The sequence below is a fragment of the Dendrobates tinctorius genome, unplaced genomic scaffold (assembly GCF_039654945.1).
Source record: "Dendrobates tinctorius isolate UK_male_01 unplaced genomic scaffold, ASM3965494v1 ptg000064l, whole genome shotgun sequence".
Lineage (NCBI taxonomy): Eukaryota > Metazoa > Chordata > Amphibia > Anura > Dendrobatidae > Dendrobates > Dendrobates tinctorius.
In genome coordinates, this window is record NW_027361732.1 from 58,222,170 (window position 1) to 58,242,480 (window position 20,311).

The following is a 20,311-nucleotide window of genomic DNA, read 5'->3' on the forward strand; positions in this document are numbered from 1 at the left end:
CAGCAGTGGTGCTAGTGCTTTACAAAGCAGCTCTGTGCGTCGAGGCAGTGGAGGAAACTCAGCACAAGGAGGGAGCAGAGGCAGTGCCTCAGCACAAGGCAAGACCACTATGGCCCAAATGTAGCAAAGTTTTGTGTGTCTGCCACAATTGTCTACACCATTACAGCAGGAGGCAACGTTTCCGTCAGATGGTGACAGACTACATGTCTTGCCCTGTCAGTGTACTCCCAGATGGCTCTTACCCCTTCAAGTTTTGGGTCTCTAAGCTGGATACATGGCCAGAGCTTAGCCAGTATGCATTGGAGTTGCTGGCTTTCCCTGCTGCCAGTGTATTATCGGAACACGTCTTTAGTGCCGCAGGTGGTGTACTAACAGACCGTCGCATGCGACTATCTTCCGATAACGTCGACCGGCTTACTTTTCTGAAAATGAACAAGGCCTTGATCTCTCCAGAATTTGCCAGTCCTCTTCCCGTCTAAATAATTGGTTGGCAACTGTATCCAGGTCTCCTGTTGTGTTCATGTTTCTACCACCTGAACTATAATCCCTGGGCTTCAACACAGCCAGTTGTCGCTCAGATGTGTCGTCTGCACAGAGAAAAACACACTAGCTCCTGTGTTAGTGGGGTTCAGTAACACCAGCTGCTCCCCTGCTGTGTGGACGGCAAAGTCTCCTGCTGCCTCCACATGCCAACAACATCAGGCCTGAGCCTGCTCCGTGCCTCAACCTGGGCTCATCAACGCCAGCTGGTGTTCAGAAGTGCCATCTTCCCAGAGAAAAACACACTAGCTCCTGTGTTAGTGGGGTTCAGTAATGCCAGCTGTTCCCCTGCTGTGTAGATGGCAAAGTCTCCTGCTGCCTCCACATGCCAACAACATCAGGCCTCGGCCTGCTCTATGCCTCATCCTGGGCTCCAACAACGCCAGTTGGTGTTCAGAAGTGCCATCTTCCCAGAGAAAAACACATTAGCTCCTGTGTTAGTGGGGTTCAGTAGTGCCAGCTGTTCCCCTGCTGTGTAGACGGCAATGTCTCCTGCTGTCTCCACATGCCCAAAACATAAGGCCTCAGCCTGCTCCATGCCTCAACCTGGGCTCCAACAACGCCAGTTGGTGTTCAGAAGTGTCATCTTCCCAGAGAAAAACACACTAGCTCCTGTGTTAGTGGGGTTCAGAAACGCCAGCTGTTCCCCTGCTGTGTAGACGGCAAAGTCTCCTGCTCCATCCACATTCAAACTACTACTGATTTTTAACCGTGCTCCACTTAGGCCTCTGGCTCCACTGTCTCTAGTTTTTCACCTTGCCTCCAACCCCGCCAGTTGCTGCTCTGAAGTGGCATCTGCACAATCCACACTTGTTCCTGAGTTACTGGGGCTCAGTCACGTCAGTTGATCCCCTGATGTGTGTCTGGCAAGGTCTCCTGCTCTGTCCACATTCCCATTACTAGTAGTGTGAATGAGGACTGAGCAGGAAACCTTGCCAGACACAGATCAGGGGATCAACTGACGTGACTGAGCCACAGTAACACAGGATCAAGTGTGGATTGTGCAGACGCCACTTCAGAGCTGTAACTGGCGGGGTTGGAGGCCAGGGGAAATACTAGAGACAGTGGAGCCGGAGGCCATAGTGGAGCAAGGTTACAATCAGTAGTAGTCTACAACCTCTATAAAACCAGCTGCAAGTTGGCCTCCGCCTGCTGCATGCTACATCCTGGGCTCCAACACAGCCAGTTATAGCTTGGAAGTGCCGTCCGCACAGATAGACACACTCGCTCCTGTGTCTGTGGGGTTCAGTAACGCTAGCTGTTCCCCTGCTGTGTGGATGGCAAAGTCTCCTGCTGCCTCCAAAATCACGTAACATCTTATTTTCTACTTGCTCCAAGTAGGCCTCAGTCTGCTCAGAGCATTGATCCTGGCCTCCAACATAGCCAGTTGTTGTTTGGAAGTGCCGTCCGCACAGAGAGAAACACTCACTCCTGTGTCTGTGGGGTTCAGTAACGCCAGCTGCTACCATCAGCTGTTTCTCGGCAGAGCCTTTGGCCGAGGTGCCTCCTTCTCGGTGTCCGAGTTCCAGCAACGTCTGCTGGGTAGTGCTTTAACGCACAGGTACCTCCTGCTTAGAAACCGTGTTCCAGCACCATCAGCTGGTCCACAGTTGTGCCATTGGCTCTTGTTCCTTCTGCTACCCATCCGGGTTCCAGCACCGTCAGCTGGTTCTCGGCAGTGTCTTTGGCACGGGTACTCCCTCCTGCCCAGCCTGGTTCCAGCACGCCTGCTGTTTCCGGGTAGTGTCAACGTCACTTTGCCACCAATACGTTGTCCTGTCGTGTTGCGGTCGGGTTAGCCGAGTCTATGGTGCCTGCAGTTTCGGTGCTTCCTATGTGGGCTGCGGGTTCTGGTACTAAAGGCTGGTTCCGTAGTGCCAATAGGACAAGCACCCCCTGTTGGACTGTGGGATTCGGTAACTGCGTCCTGCTCACGGCCTTGCAACGTTGTTGATTGTGGGTACCTTCTGCTACCCATCCCAGTTCCAGTACCGTCAGCTGTTTCTCGGCAGAGCCTTTGGCCTAGGTGCCTCCTTCTCGGTATGCAAGTTCCAGCAACGTCTGCTGGTCCTTGGTAGTGCTTTGTAGCACCGGTACCTCCTGCTTAGTAACCGTGTTCCAGCACCGTCAGCTGGTCCACGGTTGTCCCATTGGCTCTTCTTCCTTCTGCTGCCCCTCCGGGTTCCAGCACCGTCAGGTGGTCCTCGCTAGTTTCATTTGCTCTTGCAGCTTCTGCTACCCATCCGGGTTCCAGCACCATCAGCTGGTTCTCGGCAGAGCCTTTGGCCTAGGTGCCTCCTTCTAGGTATCCGAGTTCCAGCACCATCTGCTGGTCCTTGGCAGAGCTTTGTAGCACAGGTACCTCCTGCTTAGTAACCGTGTTCCAGCACCGTCAGCTGGTCCACAGTTGTGCCATTGGCTCTTGTTCCTTCTGCTGCCCCTCCGGGTTCCAGCACCGTCAGCTGGTCCTCGCTAGTTCCATTTGCTATTGTTCCTTTTGCTACCCATCTGGGTTCCAGTACCGTCAGCTGGTTCTCGGCTGTTCCTCAGCCTTCTTGTACCTTCTGCTACTTTTCCAAGTTCAAGCTTGTGGAAATGTTTTTTGATTCTCACTCTGGATCTCCCTGACAATGACCCTGAAGACGACGACCCTGAAGACCACACAGAAGAATAGCTAAAAGATGACCCTGAAGAAGATGACCAAGAGGACAAAGAACATGAAGATAACCACCAAGATGCAGAACAACAAGAGACAGAAAAACAAGAAGCATAAAAACCAAAAGCAGAAGAACATTAAGCATAAGACTGAAAATCTGAGCAAATGATATTATCTAATTTATAAGCAGAAGAAGACTAAGCAGTGTATGGGGGTGAGTCCGTTCCTCCTCGTGGTGCCCCTGGAAAAGGCCTGCTACTGCAGGCCAGTCTGAACGCGGACAAATCCTGTTGTAAATCTTTTGTGACAGGCTGAACGGTGGGTGTAATCTTCAAACTTTTATAGATTACAACTACAGGAATGCCTGACACAAATAAGAATATGATGAAGAAGAATAGGAAGAAGATGAAGAAGTAGAATATGAAGAAGAATAATAGTTGAATAAGACGAATATGAAGAATGTAAAAAAAAAAAATAGGAAGAAGGTGAAGAAGAAGAAGAAGAAGAAGAAGAAGAAGAAGATGAATAAGGTGAAGAAGAAGTTGATGAAAAAGATTCTGCTGAGGATGATGAAGGAGAAAGTGTCGGAGAAGTAAAAAAGGTGAAGAGCATGGAAGTAGTGAAACATACATATCTGACAAAATACTAAAGACTTTAACATAGTCAATATCTTTGTAACTACGAACGTCTTTAAAAAAAAAATTACTGCTATTCCATTTGATTGGGCTAATCCTCTATGGCTTTAATGTCTCCTACACCTCCCATAATACATTCTACATTATTATTAGTTGTTTTTCTTCATGTAGAATTAACCTACAGGGAAAAAAAGGATTTTTTTTTATTCCGATATTTCTGTTCCATTGACTTGAATGGGACTTCCGGGATTGGAATCGGCGATACCCGATACATTTTTAGATCGGCCGATCCATTCCGATCCGATATTTTTCAGTATCGGGTGGTATTGCTCAACACTACTCATCACCAATCATAGGTAAATATCTGCTGATGTTAAACGAAGATCCTAAACTTATATTTTGAGAAAAAACTTAAGTATATTTTGTTGCTAAGAAAGCATCTACACTAGGGAATATTCTCTCACCCAGTTATTGTTCTAATGAAACCACCTTGCATCAGCCTACTTGGTTATCTACAAAAAGTTTTCTCAGATGCTGACATACTCCCTGCAAATCATTTTCACATGTAGTTCATAATTAAAAATTTTAATCTATCTCTACAAGCAAACAATTTTCAATTAATAATTTTAGAAATTGTAATACAACAGGTATTATCTATATCATTGAATGCGAACAATGCAAAATCCAATATACAGGCTCTACCACTTTACCCTTGAAAAACCGCATAAGATAGCACATGTCTGATGCAGTTAATATGAAAGCCGTTGGTGTATCAGCAGTCTCAAAACATTTTTCTGAAATACATGAGGGTAATATCAGCTGCCTAAAATTGTTAGATATAGAAAAAGTGTATAGACCTAAGAGAGGAGGTGATTTAAGGTGAAAATTGTTGAACTACAAATCTTTTTGGATTTTTAATTTACAGACCAGAGTCCCCCACGGTATGAATCTACGACAAGATCTTATTTAACAATACTATTAAGTCTAATGATTTTTTCTATTTGTCTTGGTATGCTACATATATTTTTTTTAGCAAGGGAAATTTATATATTTTTTTTCTTTTCAGAACTTCTTTTTATACTGTGTTAAATTTTTGTAGCACTTTACTGAGTTAATTTTAGAGTTAATTTTTCAGGTATTTTGTTTCCACCATTAGCTCACACCTGTGCAGCACTAACTTGTGTTTATATAAGAACCCTGTTCAGTCCAGGGTGTTACATAACATGACTAAGGCTGTTAGCTGAAATATGTTGGTTGTTCATCCCAGGTTGTGGTGACCAGGATCCATGTCTTTTTAACTGTACTACTGTACCTGATAAAAGTTATTTCATATTTTTGGGGAAAAAATATAACTTTCATTCTTGATTTCATCACTGGAGCTTTCTTCCCTCACCTTTCTCAATTTCATAGAGTACATATTATTTTTAGAACAAATTATTATTTGGGGGGAATTAACAGGTGTGCATTATTTTGGTAGAACCAAGAGGATTATGGGGCCTCTGTGGAGAGGGTGGCACAAAATGCAAACATTTTTTTCAAAATAATATTCACAAGCATCCATTTTTACAATTTTCTTTGCCAACTTTTTTACACTTTAACTTTCCTTTCAGGAAGAGCTAACAGCAAAGTTTCAGACAGAATTAGAATGGCAAGTAATGCTTAGCGTACATATACGGCTTAAAACAAAAACCCACAAATCTCAATAGGCTTTGTTACAGCCTACACTGCTCCTCCTACCTTCACAATCATCTTTGCAAAGGATCATTTGTTACTTCAGTTCAAAAGAAGGGTCATGGTCTGACCATTGAGATATGTACCGATGTTTTCTCTTGGTGTCTAAAAAGCCCCAGTGACTAACATGAAAATTGCAAAATGTTTATTTTTCATTTTTAATACAAATTATGATATATATTGCAAAACATAATATGCCAAATATGTTTGAAAAATCCATTTAACACAAAATTTGATTTAACCAATATGTATTACTGTTTTTTCTTATGATAACATTCATTTTAAAGTTAGAACAATTAAACAGCTATATTATATCTGTCAACCCTCCACCAGAAACATGTCTAATGAATCAAAACATTAATGTTCATAATGGAAATTTAACAACAATTACTACCTATATAATTGAACATGCATTGTTGTCTGTTAAGGAAAGCTATAGAGAAACATGACAGGGGAATCATGGTGTATTTTACATTTTTTAAATTGAATACAAATATCACTAATGGTCTGTATCTAAGAAAAGAGAATATGTTACACTATTAATGTCTCTACGAAGTAATTACCGTGTACATTCCTTTTGGAGTGAATTGATTCATAACTTCATTGTTCAATATTTATAATAAGCAAACTTTAGAGGGATTTTCATGGGCGTTTTCTATTTTCTATGCCTATATAGTATATGTATTTTCTGGCATCATATTTTGCCATATATGTCTCAGATATACATTGTGGCAGCAGCCAGTATTTGTGTGGCATTCAATTAAATTCAATTAAATTGATTACTAGCTATTCCATTTCCCTAGAGGCATTCACTTTTTTTATCAAACATATTATAATGTTTATTATGATATCAATATGTATCCTCCATAATACATATAATTTTTTTTCACAATATTCTGATTTCACACAAAGGGTGGAAATTACAGATAGCTGCCTGGCTTTAGCGTATTGATTTAGCAATTATACATTAAACATGCGTGTTCATTGGGATGGGTTGATTTTGTCCAGAAGTGCGATTTAAGAGAATCTTAACCAAATTATTATATATATAATATATATGAGGAGATCATTTGCATATTTCCAGTGCCTTCTGGGATAAGTGAAGAGTCTCCGCGAGCTCAACGATCACTGGGTTTTGGCCATTGCAGCTGAAAAGAGGAAAGCGGAAAACCAGGGCAAGAGTCTTGAGGAGATTATTTGTATATTCCCAGTGCCTTCTGGGATAAGTGAAGAGTCTCCGCGAGCTCAACAATCACTGGGTTTTGGCCGTTGCAGCTGAAAAGAGGAAATCGGAAAACCAGGGGAAGAGTCTTGAGGAGATCATTTGCATATTCCCAGTGCCTTCTGGGATAAGTGAAGAGTCTCCGCGAGCTCAACGATCACTGGGTTTTGGCCGTTGCAGCTGAAAAGAGGAAATCGGAAAACCGCATGCTGAATTTTGGCTCATCTTTCATTGTTTTTAAGAAATCTCAATATGGAAGAGGCCAGGAGCCATTTGGTGAGCTGCATTTCTTGCTACATGTTCACAGACTTACCAGTGGAAAAGCCAAACGTCACATGCCACAAATGCAAGCTTGCGTCCCTGTTGGAGGAAAAGTTGCAAAATCTCGAAGAGAGGTTAGCTACGTTGAAGATCATTAAGGAAGGTGAAGAGTTCTTAGACAGAGCAGAATAATCCCTTCATGTTACAGAAAGAGAAGAAATTCGAAGTGCACCTGAAGAAACAGAGGAATGGAGACATGTGACCCAGAGAAGCAGGAGGATCAGGAGGCAGTCAGCACCCATACTTCTCAGGAACCAGTACCAGGCTCTCACGCAGGAAAATGATGAAGAAATACATCAGACTTTTCCCACAAACAGCAACCTTGTACGCCCTCAGAGTCCTCCTGGATGGAGAAAGAAAAATGCTGTAAAGAAGAAACAGAGAGTGGTGGTCATGGGGGATTCCCTATTGAGAATAACAGAGGCCACTATCTGCAGACCGGATATAACTTCAAGAGAAATGTGCTGTCTTCCAGGTGCAAAAATTAAAGATGTGTCTGACAGGATATCAGGACTCTTCAGACCTACAGATGACTACCCATTCCTGCTACTACATGTGGGGACAAATGACCGCAAGAAACGACCTGGAAACCATCTGCAGAGACTTTGAAGACTTAGGTAAGAAAGTGAAAGAACTGGGAGTGCAGGTGGTCTTCTCTTCCATCCTCCCAGTGGATGGCCATGGAACAAGGAGGTGGAATAAGATTCTGCAGGTGAACAACTGGCTACGTCGATGGTGCCGTCAGCAACGATTTGGATTTATGGATCACGGAGTGAATTACCTTTACGATGGACTACTTGCTAGAGATGGGGTGCACCTTGCGAAGACTGGAAAACATGTATTTGGAAGTCACCTTGCTACACTTGTAAGGAGAGCTTTAAACTTGAACAACATGAGAAGGGAAGCAAAAGACCAGAAAAAGCCATACACCTGACAAATGCTATTGAGAACTCTGCTATTAGAAGTGGAAAGGAAGAACAAAGACAAAAGAATCTAATTAATAAAAATATTGGAGAAAGAGAAACCAATCACAAACTAAAATGTTTCTATACTAATGCACAAAGCATGGGCAACAAACAAGGAGAATTGGAATACTAACACAGGAAAAGGAATATGATGTAATTGGAATCACTGAAACTTGGTGGGACGATACACATGATTGGAATACAAGACGAGAAGGATACAACTTATTTGCAAGAAACAGACTTGATAAACGAGGAGGAGGTGTCGCATTGTATGTTAGAAACACGTATATCTGCACAGAGATTGAAGCTTCAGAGACTGGGAGTTCTGTGGAAAGTGTTTGGGTAAGAATACAAGGACAGAACAATGGAAAGGACACCATTGTAGGCATTTACTACAGGCCGCCTGTGCAAGCTGAAGATATGGATGAACTCTTTATGCATCAAATGGCCAAGTTCTCCAAAAAATATGACATAGAGGTCATGGGAGATTTCAACTATCCAGACATTTGTTGGGAATCTCTCTCAGGCAAAACTAACAGGTCAAGGAAATTCTTATCCTCTCTTGCTGACAACTTTATCTACCAAAAGGTAGGGGAGAAAACAAGGTGAACTGCTACCTTGGATCTAACCCTTATAAACAGGGAGGAAATGGTTGAGGAGGTAAAAGTGGCTGGGACCCTAGGAGGTAGCGACCATGCTATTTTAGAATTTTGGATAACTAGAGGAGGAAGACCTGTGAAGACTCAGACGTCAAGGTTAGATTTCAGAAAGGCAGATTTTAAGGGATTCAGAAAGAGAATTGGAGGGATCCAATGGCTGGATATCCTTAAAGACAAAAATGTCCAGGAAGGATGGAAAATCTTGAAAAATGAAATTCTCAAAGCACAATTGTTAACAATTCCAAAAAGAGGGAAGAATAGGAAGCATTTAAGGAAGCCAGGATGGATGAACACAGAACTTAAGCACATGCTAAAAAGGGAGAAAAAAAGTTTATAAAATGGAAAGAGGGAGGCATATCTAAAGAAGAATATAATGCTGTCTGCAGAACCTGCAGGGCACAAATCAGATTACTAAAGCTGACAATGAATTGAGGCTTGCAAGAGATGTCAAAAGCAATAATAAAGGATTTTGGGGATATGTCAAAAGTAAAAGAAAAGTCAAAGATGCTATAGGATTTTTACAGGATGAAAATGATGAAATGGTAAGACAGGATGTTGAGAAGGCCGAACTTTTAAATTCCTATTTTGCATCTGTTTTCTCTCAGAAAGGAAATGTAACATCAACTGTTCTTCACTGTCCTATTAAGGGAATAGCGGAATCCAGGATATCTATAAACAGAAAGATAGTGAGGAAACACTTAGCTAACCTAAATGAATTCAAGTCTCCAGGTCCAGATGAATTACACCCCAGAGTACTGAAGGAGATAGCAGAAGAAATTTTTGAACCCCTCTCCATAATCTTTGAAAATTCTTGGAGAACAGGAGAAGTCCCAGAAGACTGGAGAAGAGCAAATGTTGTTCCTATCTTCAAAAAGGGGAAGAAGGTGGACCCAGGCAACTATAGGCTGGTGAGTCTGACTTCTATACCAGGAAAGATCTTTGAACAAATTATTAAACAACATGTATGTCAGTACCTGGATAAGAATGAAGTGATTAAACAGAGTCAGCATGGGTTTGTAACTAATAAGTCATGTCAGACTAACTTAATTTCCTTCTATGACGGAATCACTGATTGGGTGGATCAAGGACATGCTGTAGATATAGTATATCTTGACTTCAGCAAAGCATTTGTTAAACTATCTCATACAATCCTTATTGAAAAAATGACTAAGTATGGAATGGACAAGGCAACTGTTAAGTGGATTCATAACTGGCTTAGTGATCGGACCCAAAGAGTGGTCGTAAATGGCTGCACATCCAGTTGGAAGAATGTCTCAAGTGGGGTACCACAGGGCTCTGTCCTGGGCCCTGTATTGTTCAACATCTTTATCAATGATTTAGATGAAGGAATTGAGGGTAAACAATTTAAATTTGCTGATGACACAAAGCTAGGAGGGATAGCTAATACTAGAGAAGAGAGAGAGAGGATTCAAAAAGATATAAATAAACTGGAGAAGTGGGCAGCAACTAACAGAATGGTTTTTAACAGGGAAAAATGCAAAGTACTACATCTGGGCAATAAAAATGAAAAAAGCATATACAGAATGGGAGGAATAGGTCTAAGCAACAGCACATGTGAAAATGACTTGGGTATACTAATAGATCACAGACTGAATATGAGTCAACAGTGTGATGCAGCAGCAGAAAAGTCAAATGCAATTCTAGGATGTATTAACAGAAGCATACAGTCTAGATCACGTGAAGTCATTATTTCCCTCTACTCCTCTTTGGTCAGACCTCATCTGGAATATTGTGTCCAGTTTTGGGCACCACATTTTAAAAAAGACATCAACAAACTGGAGCAAGTTCAGAAAAGAGCAACCAGAATGGTGACTGGTCTGCAAAGTTTTCAAAAGAGAAGACTGAGAGGAGACTTAATAGCTGTCTACAAATATTTAAAGGGCTGTCACATTGTAGAAGGATCAACTTTATTCTCATTTGCACAAGGAAAGACTAGAAGCAATAGAATAAAACTGAATGGGAGGAGACACAGATTAGATATTAGAAAAAACTTTTTGACAGTTAGAGTGATCAATTCACAACCACACACATAACCTTTACTTCAGACACACGCCCATGGGTGGGTTTGTAGGTGACTGGTTCCACCCCTTCTCACCAGCCACCTGGAAGCTCTTCCCTGACACATTGTCAAAGAAACCTCAGCAGTAAATCTGCTGATTAATAGCAATTCCAGCTTCCATCATAAGGCCACCCACCTTGTGATACATAACGGTCATTTACCATCCTTTCTCCATTCATCCTATTTCCATTACCACAATGTACTGTACATGCCTGTATGCCTGTCCTGGGGACACCCACACAGTACCCCCTAGTGGACACAGTGGTCACTGCACCACAATATACATACATTTTTCAATGAAATTTACAAACCTGTTTCTTAGAGAACATTTCACATTTAAAGTGAGTTTGAGGCATCTATATTTACTGTATGAAAAGCCACAAAACAAAACACCATTTTAAATACATCAGTCATCAACATATGCAAAACAGTTCACCTCCATGTACTGTATATAACAGCGGGTAACTCTTCAATTGCTTCACAGGAGTTAATTCTAGTGTAAGAAAAAAGTGAAAATGTAAAAGAAAACAGGAAAAGTGGACTGCACTACTTGGTTTTCAATTTCACCTGAGTGTGCTGATATGTGGAAGTTGAAATGTGAAATGCCAAAATCTAAATTTTGGGCACAAGACAGAACTAAAAAAAAAAGAGTGCTATTTGGATTTTGGAGTACAGTTTTGTTTTGGATGTGGAAATCATGTTGCATTTGAAGGAAATAAAATAGCAGAAATGGAAAATTGAACCCTTTTTGGTAACCACTCTTTTTATAGACTTCAGCTAGTTATGTATTGACATTCTTAAACCACAGATTAATAACAAAAAAGGCCTTAAATGTTTTAGCCTAGGCCTGCACAACACATGACTAGTGGACATTTGACCTGCCAAAGGATATTTTCCTGCCCCACTTGAGTCGTTCAGATGCGAATACATTTGAATACGGTGATGCTGAGACAGGTGCAAAGCAGTGCTTTTCAGACTCTGCCCCAATGTGCAGCAGTGTGATGAGGTAATCACGTGGTGAAGCACATCCCAATGCTATTGTTGACAGAGCGGCAGAGGTGGCAAGGATGCAGTGGGAAACAGCACTCACTCAATAGATAAGCCAAAGAATAAATATTCTGACTATTATAGGAGCGGTGGGGAGATTGGTGTTACTGTGAGGGAACTTTATGGGGCAATGAGGGAAAAATTGTAAATGATGCACAGTATAGCAAGGGTCAGTAGTAATTACATTTTGGAGAGGGGCAGAGTGGGGGTACATTATGGAAGTGTCTATTGGGGAGATATTACGGAATGGCGCACTGTAAGGAGACATTATGAAAAGGAGCAGAGTTGTGGGTAAACTTTGGAAAGGGTGCTAGTAGCTTGGGACTGGATAATAATTAACCTTTTTTGAGTTACTCATAAAACTCTCAATAGACCAAATATTTAAAGTGCAAAAGTGCCAAAAAATAGTGTAAATGTAAAACGATGTAGCAAGATACCACCTTCCATAATACTTAATATCCAGTATTAGTACACTGCTAGACCCCTTATGCACGACCCTTCCCTATCTATACTAGAAATAGAGTCTTAGTAGTAGAAAAAACAAACCCGGTCACAAGGGAGCGCGAAGGACACAGATGAGATGGTTAATTCAATCTTCGTTTATTAGTATTCACAACGCGTTTAAACGGAACCACTCCGTCTTCATCAGTTGGCATTATAAACAGAAGAGTGGGCAGGATTAGGTATATAAAAGTAAACCAACCAAAGAGAATTAAACACAATTAATCAAAACACATGGTTAATTAAAATGCAAATTACAGCCACGATAAAACATGAATAATAAATGAATAAAACTAACTAAAACAAGTTAAAAATGGAATATAAAACACGGAGATATATGGAAATATATAAAAAATATAAAACAATGTGAGAAAATGCAGCGGACTTTTCCCCATCTCATCATAACTGACTGCCAGCTTGGCACTCCTCATGACATTTTCAGACATAGAGTCTTGACTTAGTGTTTGTGGAGATCACGGATATCGTGAATATGTCAGATACATATCAACAGTCACTTTAGGTTTATGGTCTGTGGATCCATAAACATCAAAAATATATTCAAATACACACAGGGCCCTGATCATATCCACTTGTATCAAATGATTCAGTTTAGAAATGAACTCCTATGTATGCAGAGACAAAAATTGTACCACATGCAGTTGATTTGGCTTTGCCGCAAAATAAGGAAGTGAAAAGCCAAACTCCTTTTAGGATCATTTTAAAACTCTATAACAACCTGCATCAAGCATGCTGATGGTGGATCATATGGCAGTATCTTAGCTACTCAAATGAATAGCAACAAGAGAAAGTCTAGGGACCTGATCCTTTAATCAGCCCTATTGAGGTAATGCATTGAAATTATATCTTATATTCCCCCATCTGGGAGAATAGAATTCACCTACACCCTCAGGTCACATTTATGTACACATTTAGTGAGTGCGTTTTAACATCAATAGTTTTATACTCAGCAAAGAGACCGGAACAATCTCACCGATTTTTGCAAGCTGACTCCAGAAGTCCAATTTTAGTGGGGCAATGTGTTCAGTTTACCCTTCGTTGGTCTTTTCCAGGCATGATACCTCCTGACGCATTTCCTGTAAACAGAATCATCAGGGGAGTGTGGGGCATGTACAGTGGGGCAAAAAAGTATTTAGTCAGTCAGCAATAGTGCAAGTTCCACCACTTAAAAAGATGAGAGGCGTCTGTAATTTACATCATAGGTAGACCTCAACTATGGGAGACAAACTGAGAAAAAAAAATCCAGAAAATCACATTGTCTGTTTTTTTTTTCATTTTATTTGCATATTATGGTGGAAAATAAGTATTTGGTCAGAAACAAAATTTCATCTCAATACTTTGTGATATATCCTTTGTTGGCAATGACAGAGGTCAAACGTTTTCTGTAAGTCTTCACAAGGTTGCCACACACTGTTGTTGGTATGTTGGCCCATTCCTCCATGCAGATCTCCTCTAGAGCAGTGATGTTTTTGGCTTTTCGCTTGGCAACACAGACTTTCAACTCCCTCCAAAGGTTTTCTATAGGGTTGAGATCTGGAGACTGGCTAGGCCACTCCAGGACCTTGAAATGCTTCTCACGAAGCCACTCCTTCGTTGCCCTGGCGGTGTGCTTTGGATCATTGTCATGTTGAAAGACTCAGCCACGTTTCATATTCAATGCCCTTGCTGATGGAAGGAGGTTTGCACTCAAAATCTCACGATACATGGCCCCATTCATTCTTTCATGTACCCGGATCAGTCGTCCTGGCCCCTTTGCAGAGAAACAGCCCCAAAGCATGATGTTTCCACCACCATGCTTTACAGTAGGTATGGTGTTTGATGAATGCAACTCAGTATTCTTTTTCCTCCAAACACGACAAGTTGTGTTTCTACCAAACAGTTCCAGTTTGGTTTCATCAGACCATAGGACATTCTCCCAAAACTCCTCTGGATCATCCAAATGCTCTCTAGCAAACTTCAGACGGGCCTGGACATGTACAGGCTTAAGCAGTGGGACACGTCTGGCACTGCAGGATCTGAGTCCATGGTGGCGTAGTGTGTTACTTATGGTAGGCCTTGTTACATTGGTCCCAGCTCTCTGCAGTTCATTCACTAGGTCCCCCCGCGTGGTTCTGGGATTTTTGCTCACCGTTCTTGTGATCATTTTGACCCCACGGGGTGGGATTTTGCGTGGAGCACCAGATCGAGGGAGATTATCAGTGGTCTTGTATGTCTTCCATTTTCTAATTATTGCTCCCACAGTTGATTTCTTCACTCCAAGCTGGTTGGCTATTGCAGATTCAGTCTTCCCAGCCTGGTGCAGGGCTACAATTTTGTTTCTGGTGTCCTTTGACAGCTCTTTGGTCTTCACCATAGTGGAGTTTGGAGTCAGACTGTTTGAGGGTGTGCACAGGTGTCTTTTTATACTGATAACAAGTTTAAACAGGTTCCATTACTACAGGTAATGAGTGGAGGAAAGAGGAGACTCTTAAAGAAGAAGGTACAGGTCTGTGAGAGCCAGAAATCTTGATTGCTTGTTTCTGACCAAATACTTATTTTCCACCATAATATGCAAATAAAATGAAAAAAAAACAGACAATGTGATTTTCTGGATTTTTTTTTCTCAGTTTGTCTCCCATAGTTGAGGTCTACCTATGATGTAAATTACAGACGCCTCTCATCTTTTTAAGTGGTGAAACTTTCACTATTGCTGACTGACTAAATACTTTTTTGCCCCACTGTATCTGGTGCCCAGTATGAGCTATTGCTACCTGTATGTTCCCTTGTTACCTTTTTAAATGGTTGAGCACTGGAATGAACACCATGTTTCCGGTCCTTTCCGGACTGCAAGTACCGAACTTCCAGTCTGTGGAATGCAGGATGTCTCAAGTCGAGCGCAAACGTCACATCCAGCAATGGCTGCTTACATGATAGTCGGCAAGGAGTATGATGTGGTGACGTAAGTGCTATATTACTCTATGTACATAACAGGGTGAGTAGAGCCATCTTAGCCCGGAGAACAGAGCATAACAAGAGTATCTTGTCCAATTGCAGCAATGTTACTCCTTCCTTCTATAACAGAATCACTGACTGGGTGGATCAGGGAAATGCAGTAGATATAGTATAACTTGACTTCAGAAAAGCATTTGACAAAGTATCTCAAACAATCCTTATTGAAAACATGACTAAGTATGGAATGGAAAAGGCTACTGTTAGGTGGATTCCTAACTGGCTTAGTGACCTGACCCAAAGAGTGGTCATAAATGGCTGCACATCCAGTTTCAAGAATGTCCAACTGGAAAGATTTAGATAAAGGAATTAAGGGAAAACTGATTAAATTTACTGATGACCCAAACCTAGGAGGGATAGCTAATACTAGAGAAGAGAGAGAGTATTCAAAAAAATATAAATAAACTGGAGCAGTGGGAAATAACTAACAGAATAGTTTTTAACAGGGAAAATTGCAAAGTACTACATCTGGGCAATAAAAATGAAAAAAGCATATACAGAATGGGAGGAATAGGGCTAAGCAACAGCACATGTGAAAGACTTAGGGATACTAATAGTTCACAGACTGCACATGAGTCAACAGTCTGATGCAGCAGCAAAAAAGGCGAATACAATTCTGGGATGTATTTACAGAAGCATACAGTGTAGATCATGTGAAGTCATTATTGCCCTCTACTCCTCTTTGGTCAGATGTTGTGAGTTCATTTTCCCCTTCGTCACTGGGGTCTGGTGAACTCCCTATTCTGGTATAGGTAGGTAATGAGCCTGATTATCAGGGACCTGAGTCTAATGAGGATGACTGGCTGAGTGGAGTCACGGATTGGATATAAGGCTGCCGACGCCCTTCTGCCCTGCGGGTGATTTCTCTGTGGACTTCTAGGACACCAGTCTTATTCCTGCTCCTCTAAAACTAAGTTTCTGTTTTGCCTGTTAGCTTTTTGTTTTGTTTTTTGTTTTCCTTGCTTTTCAGTATTCTGCCATCCCCTGCTGGGGTGAGCTGAATCTCCTTTTGCCTGTAGCTCTGTCTTCAGTATATTCCTGAGTACTGACATAGCTTTTTTGAAGCCTAGCATCTTCAGGGCCTTTTTCACTGTCAGTCTGTTGGCTCTTATTTTCATAGGGTTTTTCACGGATTGCAGACAGCAGCCTTCCTGTCCTTTTCTATTTAGTTAGCTTGGGCCCCTCTTTGCTCAGTCTATCTTTCTGTCTGTGTTAGTATTTTCATCTTGCTTCACCGTCATTATATGTTGGGGGCTGCCTAATGCTTTGGGATCTGCTCTGGGGCAGTTTAGATTTCCCCTTTCTTTCTTTAGGCCTATTTAATTCTCCGGCTGTGATCGAGGGGTCTAGGGCATCGTAGGAACCCCCCACGGCTACTGTTAGTTGTGTTGATAGGTTCAGGGGTCTGCAATCCGATAGCTACCAACTTCTCTGGTTTTCTGGACTTAGTTAGCATTTCTGTTTTTGCCTCCTACGGTGACTCAATCATAACAGAATCACCCGGCATACCGCAGATCCTAGGGTACTCAATAGCAGGAAAGAATTGTGTTAAAAAAAAAAAAAAAAAAGGTGTGTGTATATTCTTTCCTCTATATCTCTGAGGCTGTAGGGGGAATTTTTTTTTTCTCTCTCTCAATGGAGATAAAGCAATTGTCTGATCGTGTGGAGCAGCTCGCTGCGGAAGTGCGGGGAATTTCCGCCTACCTTGCTCGTTCGCATGCTGTTGAACCAAAGAGCCCTACACCTGATGTATTTTTTGGGGATCGATCTAAATTTTTGAGTTGCAAAAATAATTGTAAATTATTTTTTGCCTTGAAGCCTAACTCGTCAGGGAGCTCCACGCAGCAGGTTAAAATTGTCATCTCTTTGCTGCGTGGCGATCCCCAGGATTGGGCATTTTCTTTGAAACCAGATGATCCTATTCTGACTAATGTGAACGCATTCTTTCAAGCTTTGGGGTTGTTGTATGACGAACCTAATGCTATTGATCAGGCTGAAAAGACCCTGTTGGCATTGAACCAGGGTCGAGATTCTGCAGAGTTGTACTGTCAAAAGTTCCGAAAGTGGGCGGTCCTTACTACCTGGAATGATAATGCCTTGGCTGCTCTCTTTCGGAAGGGTTTGTCAGAAGCCGTAAAAGATACTATGGTGGGATTTCCTGTTCCCTCTGGTCTGGACGATTCTATGTCATTAGCCATTCAGGTTGATCGGCGTTTACGTGAACGCAGGATTGCACGAGAGGTGTTGCCACCGGTTGAACAGACGTCTGAACCTATGCAATGTGATAGAGTTTTGTCTAAGGCGCAACGTCAGGAGTTCAGAAGGCGTAATAAGCTGTGTTTTTTCTGTGGAGATGCCTCGCATATTATTTCTGTTTGTCCTAAACGAGAGAAACGCTTTGCACACACGTTTTCTGTTGGTGGTGTTCAACCTAAGTTTCTTCTGGCAATTACTCTGATCTGCTCCCTGTCCACATTTTCCGCCAAGGCTTTTGTGGATTGGGGAGCAGCGCTAAACCTAATGGACTTGGATTTTGCTTAACGTTGTGGATTTCCGATGACACCTCTGCAGACACCTATCCCTTTGGGGGGGATTGATGCTACTCCTTTGGCTAAAAATAAACCTCAGTTTTGGACCCAGGTGGTCATGAGGGTCGCCCCAGACCATCAAGAAAATTGCAGATTTTTGGTATTGCATGGTCTGCATGATGCCGTTGTTCTGGGGTTTCCCTGGTTGCAAATTCATAATCCAGTTTTGGATTGGAAATCTGTGTCTGTGGTGAGTTGGGGTTGTCGGTGTGCCTTTAGTGAGGCTCCGGTTTTTTCCACCTCTCCTCAGTCGCATGATGTTCCTGACTATTTGGCGGACTTTTATGATGTATTTAGTGAGAATGAGTCTGCATCCTTGCCTCCTCATAGGAGTTATGACTGTGCAATTGAACTAAGCTCGGGGTGTAAATTTCCCAAGGGTCGGCTCTTCAATTTATCTGTACCCGAGCACGAGGCTATGTGGTCCTATATTAAGGAGGCGTTGGAGAAGGGTCATATTAGACCATCCTCTTCACCCTTAGGTGCCGGGGTTTTTTTTGTGGCCAAAAAGGATCGTTCTTTAAGGCCTTGTATTGATTATCGTGCCCTCAATAAAATTACTATTAAATATCAGTATCCGTTACCCCTGATTTTGGATCTATTCTCTAGAGTTAGAGGTGCTTGCTGGTTTACCAAGCTTGACCTCAGGGGGGCGTATAATCTTATCCGCATTAAGCAGGGGGATGAATGGAAGACGGCGTTTAATACTCCGGAGGGACATTTTGAGTACCTGGTGATGCCTTTTGGGCTCACTAATGCCCCTTCTGTCTTCCAGTGCTTCATGAACGATATTTTCCGAGACTTTGTCGATAAATTTTTGATTATCTATCTGGATGATATTTTGATCTTCTCCAAGGATTGGGATTCTCATGTGGAACATATTCGGACTGTGTTCCGGATCTTGAGGGAGAATTCCCTGTATGTCAAAGGATCGAAATGCCTTTTTGGAGTACAGAGGATTTAATTTTTGGGATTTATTTTGTCTCCGTCAACTATTGAAATGGACCCGGCCAAGGTACAGGCCATTTATGATTGGGTTCAGCCCACTTCTTTGAAGGCCCTCCAGAAGTTTTTGGGTTTTGCTAATTTTTATCGGAAATTTATAGCAAAATTTTCTAATATTGCCAAGCCATTGACTGATCTGACTAAGAAGGGTACTGATGTGTTGAATTGGTCTCCTGAGGCTGTTGCTTCCTTTCAGGAGCTGAAGCGAAGATTTACCTCCGCCCCGGTTTTGGCGGCAACCTGATGTCTCACTCCCGTTCCAGGTAGAGGTGGATGCTTCTGAGATTGGTGCAGGAGCTGTTTTGTCCCAAAATGATCCTGTAACATCTAAAATGAATCCCTGTGCTTTCCTTTCCCGAAAGTTCTCTCCATCTGAACGCAACTATGATGTGGGGAATCGGGAACTGTTGGCCATGAAATTGGCATTTGAGGAGTGGAGACATTGGTTGGAGGAAGCTAAACATCAAGTTGTGGTCCTCACTGACCACAAGAATTTGATTTACCTAGAGTCGGCTAAACGCTTGAACCCTAGACAGGCTAGGTGGGCCTTGTTCTTTACACGTTTTGATTTTGTGGTCTCTTTTCTTCCTGGAACTAAGAATGTCAAGGCAGACGCCCTCTCTAGGAGTTTCTTTGCTGATTCTCCTGTGGTGACCAAGCCTGCTACCATCTTAAGCGAAGGGGTAGTTCTTTCTGCCATCTCGCCCGATTTGAGACTTGCTCTGCAAGAGTTCCAGGAGGACAAACCTGAGCGTTGTCCCAGTGGAAAGTTGTATGTTCCTGACCAGTGGAAGAAGAGAGTGATGTCTGAAGTTCATTGCTCTGCATTGGCTGGTCATCCAGGTATTTTTGGTACTAGAGATCTGGTGAGTCGCTCTTTTTGGTGGCCCACCTTGTCTCATGATGTCAGGAATTTTGTTCAGTCCTGTGGGACTTGCTCCCGGTCTAAATCTTGTTCTCGCTCTAGTGGGTTGTTGATGCCTTTGCCGGTCCCCAGGAGGCCATGGACCCATATTTCAATGGATTTCATCTCTGATATGCCGGTCTCTCAAAGAATGACTGTTATTTGGGTGATTTGTGATAGGTTCTCTAAGATGGTTCATCTTGTACCACTCCCTAAGTTGCCATCTTCCGCTGAGTTGGTGCCCCTGTTTTTGCAACAGGTGGTTCGCTTACACGGGATTCCTGAGAACATTGTGTCTGACAGAGGAGTTCAGTTTGTGTCTAGATTTTGAAGGACTTTCTGTTCCAAGCTGGGAATTCAGTTGTCCTTCTCCTCTGCTTTTCACCCTCAGACCAATGGGCAGACAGAGAGAACAAACCAGACCTTGGAGTCATATTTGAGATGTTTTATT